This window comes from Leuciscus leuciscus (assembly GCF_965113295.1).
Source record: "Leuciscus leuciscus genome assembly, chromosome: 16".
NCBI classification, from domain to species: domain Eukaryota; kingdom Metazoa; phylum Chordata; class Actinopteri; order Cypriniformes; family Leuciscidae; genus Leuciscus; species Leuciscus leuciscus.
Genome location: NC_138740.1, coordinates 8386524 through 8393993, shown reverse-complemented (window position 1 = coordinate 8393993; position 7470 = coordinate 8386524). Strand labels below are relative to the sequence as shown.

General features: G+C 39.5%; 1 long non-coding RNA gene across 1 annotated transcript; it reads right to left on the bottom strand.

Moving 5' to 3' along the window:
- Window positions 1–3082: 3082 nt before the first annotated feature.
- LOC309476814 lies at window positions 3083–3909 on the bottom strand. The gene is made up of 3 exons (XR_014198378.1): window positions 3847–3909; window positions 3276–3350; window positions 3083–3185 (listed from the first exon to the last, which is right to left on the bottom strand). It is a non-coding gene; the product is annotated as an uncharacterized lncRNA (long non-coding RNA).
- Between the last annotated feature and the right edge of the window lie 3561 nt (window positions 3910–7470).

Here is a 7470-nt window from a genome sequence, read left to right as displayed (position 1 = left end):
TCATTAGGAGTGTCTGAAAAATGTAAACAGCGAGAGATCGTGTGGCTGGTGCGACGCTTCGCTTAGCCACGAGCGCGCTCCCATACGGGTAAAAAGAGCAAATAAAAAAAACGATAAGATGAGAAATAGGTAAATAAGATATGAATTGCACTGTATGTGTGCTTTTGTGTATCATTAGGAGTGTCTGATGGATGTAAACAGTGAGAGATTGTGTGGCTGGTAGTGGCCGGCGCGATGCTAATAGAGCCAAGAGCGCGCACTCCCATACGGGTAAAAAGAGCGAAAAGAATATAAGATTTAGATGAGAAATAGGTAAATAAGATATGTATTGCACTGTATGTGTGCTTTTGTGTATCAATAGGAGTGCCTGATAGATGTAAACAGTGAGAGATCGTGTGGCTGGTAGTGGCCGGCGCGATACTAATAGAGCCACGAGACTCACGCTGCATTTGTTTTTTTGTTTTTTAAACCTTACATATTGTGTAAGTTCGAGTGGCCGGCGCATATATCCGTGACTGGTCGAGTGGCCGGCGCATATATCCGTGACTGGTCGAGTGGCCGGTGCATATAACGCAGTGGCAGGCGCATATATCCGTGACTGGTCGAGTGGCCGGCGCATATATCCGTGACTGGTCGAGTGGCCGGCGCATATATCCGTGACTGGTCGAGTGGCCGGCGCATATATCCGTGACTGGTCGAGTGGCCGGCGCATATATTCGTGACTGGTCGAGTGGCCGGCGCATATAACGCAGTGGCCGGCGCATATATCCGTGACTGGTCGAGTGGCAGCTCCCCCTGCCACGCAAAGATTTTACCCCTACAGCTATTTTCTTTAATCTTCATGAATCGCAACGGAGCAACTGTGTTTAAAGTGCTGGAAAAGAGAAAGTTAAAAGTTTCTGTCGCAATATCTAGTTCTTCTAAGCTATCCGGGATGCTGTGATGATGAAACTGATTAGGAAGATTATTAATAAAGCAATCTTTAGTGGCAGAAGTGATACGTCTAACATATTTGTAACACGGAGTCGGCTTTGCAGCCTTGGCTAAATGAAGTTTACACGAGACTAGATAATGATCTGAGATGTCATCGCTCTGCTGCAGAATTTCAACGGCATCAACATCTATTCCGTATGATAATATTAGATCTAGAGTATGATTACGACAATGAGTGGGTCCTGACACGTGTTGTCTCCAATAGAGTTAAATATGTCTTTAAATGCCAATCCCATTTTTCATTATCCACATGTGTATTAAAATCACCAACAATTAGTACTTTATCTGCAGCCAGTACTAACTCTGATAGAAAGTCAGCAAATTCTTTGATAAAGTCTGTATGGTGCCCTGGTGGCCTGTATACAGTAGCCAGCACAAATCTCAAACGTGATTTATTATTTACACTATATGTTGCTACATTAAGCACCAACACTTCAAAATAATTATATTTAACTAGACTTCTTAGTAATTCTGAAAATATTACTATAAATTACACCAACACCTCCTCCTTTGCCTTTCAGACGAGGTTCATGTTTATTACAGTAATCTTGCGGGGTGGACTCATTTAAAGTAATGTAATCATTTGGTTTTAGCCAGGTTTCTGTCAAACACAGCACATCTAGATTATAGTCTGTAATCATATCATTAACAATAAGTGCTTTTGAAGTAAGGGATCTAATATTCAGCAACCCGAGCTTTATCATTTGCTGATTTGTATTATATCCGTTTTTTATTTGATGAACATCAATTACATTTTTACCCTTAGATGGGTTTGGAAGTTTAATGTCCTAATTCGGGGAACAGACACGGTCTCTATATGATGATAGCTAGGTGAAAGAGACTCTATGTGTCGGGATTTATCTGACCTTGGTGACGTGAGACGGCTAGCAGACGGTCGGTTTAGCCAGTCGGTCTGCTTCCTGACCTGAGCCCCAGATTGTCATGTTTGAGCTCTAAGACTATGTGCCATATTACTAGAGAGAAGAGCAGCACCATCCCAGGATGATAGAATTGTGAAACCATGATATTGTTACTGTGAAGTAAAATTGAGATTTTGGTCATATCACCCATCCATATTCTTTGCTAGATAGCAGAAAAGGTTCCCACAGTTTTTCATACAGTATGGATTTTTTAATAGTGTTCACCACAAGTAATATTGTGTCCGCTCAATTGTGCTCTTTCTTGCAAGAAAATGATATCTATGAAAAATTTCAGTCAGGATTCCCCTAGTGAAAAAAAAGTATGCTAAGTATACTTGCAGCCAGACTAATTGTCAGTATACTTCAAGTGTGTTAATAATTAGTTAACTTGAAGTGTGCTATTTTGGATACATTTTTTTTGTACTAAGTGTATTTTAGTTATAATTAAATTATACTAAAGTATAACTTTAAGTGTATTTAGTGTACTTTTTGATGCTAAATTGAGACAATTTTAAGTATACTTAGTACACTTTAAGTACATGCGTATTTTCATGCTTGATTAGTGATATTAAAGCGTACTTTTTTGTATTACAAGTACATTACAAATTAATTAAGAGTGTCTTCCAAACAAACAAGAAATATACCATAAATATATTATTTTTGAGTAAAAATATACTTTCTTCCCCAAAGCTGAATGCACTTGTCAGGGTCATTACAATAAATATGTGACTTGAATCAACAGTGTTAATAAATGGTTGTTGAGTATTCTCATGAAACAAGATAGAGTAGAGGCTTCGACCCGGAAACAGTATTAAGGTGCAGTAAAATTATCTGTTGTTCTGTGAATGTTCACTGGTGAATTCCAGTCATTTCAATAAGAATCCACATGATCAGCAATTTCGTTTGTGGTCAAATGTCACTATGGGACCAAGTTGGTCACTGGAATTCGCTAGATTTGACCAACAGAAAGCAGCTTGAAAGTGACTCCTGTGTGAGCTGTGCTTCATACATTACATCACTACACTGCTGACAATGGTCAATGGACTTTTTTGCCCGTGTAATTTCACAAAATTAATCAATAATAAAATCCTCACAAGGGACATGTCACAGGAATCATACTTAAAGAGTTAGAAAAGTGAAAAGGTAAAGGAGATTCATTTTCCGTTTATTTTTCCTCTTTTCTGGTGGATGGTCTAGGCACTTCAGTGATTTTCAGGTCTACAGGAGGATTTTTATTCTTGTTCAATCTTGTATTTCAGCTTACTGAGATCCCTGCAAAGTACAAAATGTACAGTTAGTAAGGTTATTAAAGTGATAGTTGTGAAATTTAAATAATCTCTTCAGCCTTGTGACGTTCCAAACCTGTTTGACTTTCTGTCTGTGGAACCCAAAAGCAGATCTCAGGCATAATGCAACCCCTGTCACCATTCAATTTCACTGCATGAAACACAAGCAGAACAAAATTGTGTAAATCATTCATTAAACCATTCTTATGTACACTTGTCTAGTTCAATTCAATGCAACAATTTATGTAAAAATGGTTAAGCTCCAAAAATGTCCCAGAAAAGATCCTAAAAATAATCAATGAGTTCACAACTCATGTGTTATGGGTTGTGTTGTAAGTCTTCTGAAGCCATATAGCTTTTTCCTTTTTTTTTTTTTTGTCGAAAAAGACTAAACTTGAAGTTGTAATTCAGAGTTAAAATGTCTTACATTCAAATGCAAATGATAAAGATATAAGAAAAAATGCATAGCATTATTGGCACCAAACCTGTGATTAACATAACATTGACATACAGTAACATTAATAATATTTGAGAGCATGAGGGAAGATTTTCAAAGAATAACTGATTAAAAAACACAAGTACACAGTCAAACAATACAATTTCACACGGAGAAAATTCATAGTAATAAGGTAATATAGGTAACTTACTGTAATTCAATGTTGCCACTGAAATGTTCAGATTATTTTAGAAATGTACTGGTAGTTCTGGGGAAACAAAAGAACAAAGCTTTCCTGTAGCTCAGTGGTAAGAGCATTGCGTTAACAACGCAAGGTTGTGGGTTCGATCCCAGGGGATTGCACATGCCTATGTATAAATGTATAGGATAATGCAATGTAAGTAGCTTATCCAAAGCGTCTGCCAAATGCATAAATGTAAATGTAAAGCTGATTATTCACAACATAATATTTATTGACCAGTAAATGGCTTTAAAATGGTATTCGAGAGGATGAGGACACCTGTAGTAACGTTAAGTTAGGCTAACGTTAAACAAAAACAGACCAAACTATATTAACCTGCTTTTGTTATAACAAATGCCAATGACGACAACAGGAATCATCTAAATTATAGGCTATATCAGCAATTTGAAGACACAGTTGTACAGAATATGTTGAATTGAATGACTAAATCAATCTAAGACAATAAGTCAGTAATTTCCATTTGTTCATTGACGCCCGTGAAGAGACGACTCGACGCCCGTGAAGAGACGACTCGACGCCCGTGAAGAGACGACTCGACGCCCGTGAAGAGACGACTCGACGCCCGTGAAGAGACGACTCGACGCCCGTGAAGAGGCGACTCGACGCCCGTGAAGAGACGACTCGACGTCCGTGAAGAGGCGACTCGACGCCCGTGAAGAGACGACTCGACGCCCGTGAAGAGGCGACTCGACGCCCGTGAAGAGACGACTCGACGCCCGTGAAGAGACGACTCGACGTCCGTGAAGAGACGACTCCACGCCCGTGAAGAGGCGACTCGACGCCCGTGAAGAGACGACTCGACGCCCGTGAAGAGGCGACTCGACGCCCGTGAAGAGACGACTCGACGCCCGTGAAGAGACGACTCGACGCCCGTGAAGAGACGACTCGACGTCCGTGAAGAGGCGACTCGACGTCCGTGAAGAGGCGACTCGACGTCCGTGAAGGGACAACTCGACGCCTGTGTATATTTCTGAAATGCACTTTCTGTAAAGCTGCTTTGAGACAATGTATTGTGAAAAGCGCTATACAAATAAATTTGAATTGAATTGAATTAATTGACTACATTATAACCAGAAATAAGTATATAAATGGCTGCTAGAGAAAGACAGAGAGACAGAAAGAGAGAGAGAGAGAGAGGGTAGAGAGAGAAAGAAGAGAGGCGACTCGTGAAGAGGCGACTCGACGCCCGTGAAGAGACGACTCGACGCCCGTGAAGAGGCGACTCGACGCCCGTGAAGAGGCGACTCGACGCCCGTGAAGAGACGACTCGACGCCCGTGAAGAGACGACTCGACGCCCGTGAAGAGGCGACTCGACGCCCGTGAAGAGGCGACTCGACGCCCGTGAAGAGACGACTCGACGCCCGTGAAGAGACGACTCGACGCCCGTGAAGAGGCGACTCGACGTCCGTGAAGAGACAACTCGACGCCTGTGTATATTTCTGAAATGCACTTTCTGTAAAGCTGCTTTGAGACAATGTATTTTTTCAACCGAGTGAATCTAGGCCTTCAGAAGTCATAACTTCAGGGGTCAACGGTTTAGGTCAGTTGGCGAAAACACTGCGTGTTTAAAAATCAAATACTGTATTATAGGGGTGTGCATTGGCACTGCCCTCACAATTCGATTCGATTACGATAACGTACAATTCGATTCTACGATGCATCCTCATCTTTGACGTCGATGTTTCGTAGAAAGATGTTCTAAAATAAATATATTTTGTTTAGTCTTAAACACTCTCATGTAGAAGGACCGTCATTTAATTCTCTTTATGCAATATTTGTTCATGTTTTTCATACATTCCTATATGAACATGTATGACCACGCTCGGAGACTATATACTTTTTGCAAACTGTACAAAAACAAGATCAATTACAGACATTCAAAAGCTAAAACTGATCACTATAGTGGCTTTTCTTATTTGTTTTAAAATGCTCATTTACTTTTAACCCAGTTGAAGTGTGGAACTTTGTTTAACAGCCTCAAGCTTTGATGAATATGCCTCTCTCGGTGCCATAGTCGGATGTGATTCTGTTGTAAAACAGCATGCACTAAATGAAGTATCAATTTAGTCAAACAGAAAGACTATCACTTAAATTCTTAATGGTCATTTTTTTCTATAAACACTGAATGTTGACGGCTCTCAAAGAAACGTCTTCACCTAAAACACATACAGTCCAACATATAAAATGTGAAACAGTGTCGTCTGAACAAGATGACTAAATCTAGCGAAGTAATAAAACCATCATTTGGAAACTTTTTATTATAAACGGAGCTTTTCTTAGTGATTTGGTCTTTTGAATCTTAAAGATAAAGAATAAGATGATGTTTTAAAGTTAGTTCATAGAATGTGGAATTTTGCATCACTATGGTGTGTAAAAATACACCCAAAGATTTAAGCACAACTATTTACACACATACTAAGAAGGAGAATATCTAACTGTATATTGTAGATTGTGAACATTCCACTATCAATTTATTTGGGGTCAGAGGACATCCTTAGCTCATATATCTCTTTAATTTTGTGCTGGATGTTGAAGTGTTAGTTAAAAGATAAAGGTATTAGTTAATAACAAACAAACAAAAACTTTAAATCATCATGAAGCCATAATATTAATAAATAAAATATGGTATAATTACAGTTTGAAAATGACTTCCATGATATTTTATTTAGTAAAAGTATGCCTGGATCACCCAACACAAAGTTGTGCGTTGGGGGTGAGACCTCGCAAAGATTACACCAATATTAGATTTCTCAAACATTGCATGCTTGCACTATGCCTGAAACTTAGCAATCAACATGCAATCATCTGTTATCATGGTTTAGTTGTATTTTAAAACACTGTTTTTCTTAAGATGTTGTGTCAGACGTATTGGGTAGCATGATTATCTTGTTTACCATATTTATCAGGTTGATATTTATAGAAATAAGCAAAATACATTTATGAAACAAAAAGAACAAGTTAATGGCCTTGTGTCAGAACACAACAGGTATGAAGATATGTTTGGTTTTTAACTTTTTATTCTAACTTTATAGCTAGATTATCCTTTGAAAAGTGTAATACAGTAGTGGTGTCAACAATAATCGATTCGGCGATGCATCGCAATGCGGGGCATGCACGATTCAGCATCGATGCGGCAAAGTGCCATAATCGATTATGTCACTGTTTTAGGGGTGTAACGGTACGCGTATTCGTATTAAACCGTTCGGTACAAGGCACGCATTTTCAAACCGAACGGTTATTTCAAATGTAAGCGCGTCGCGAGCGCGCTCATAATGTAGACGCTGGCGCGACCACAACATCAAATGGCAAACGCAATGTAAGCGGAACGAAACTGAGCTACTCGTGACGGACTGTTTATCAGTTTGGACCAAAGCAGCGCGAGCCGATCTAATACTACACAGCGCTAAGAGATCCAGTAAAGAAAGCATTTGAACTCGCCGCTAAAGTAATAATATCGCTGCAAGATCTAGTGAGAAACATTCACATTTCACCGTTATTAACGGATCAAACAGCGCTGACGTGGAAACCAGGAAGACATTGTGACATGAATGAACTATCCAGTGTCCACAGAT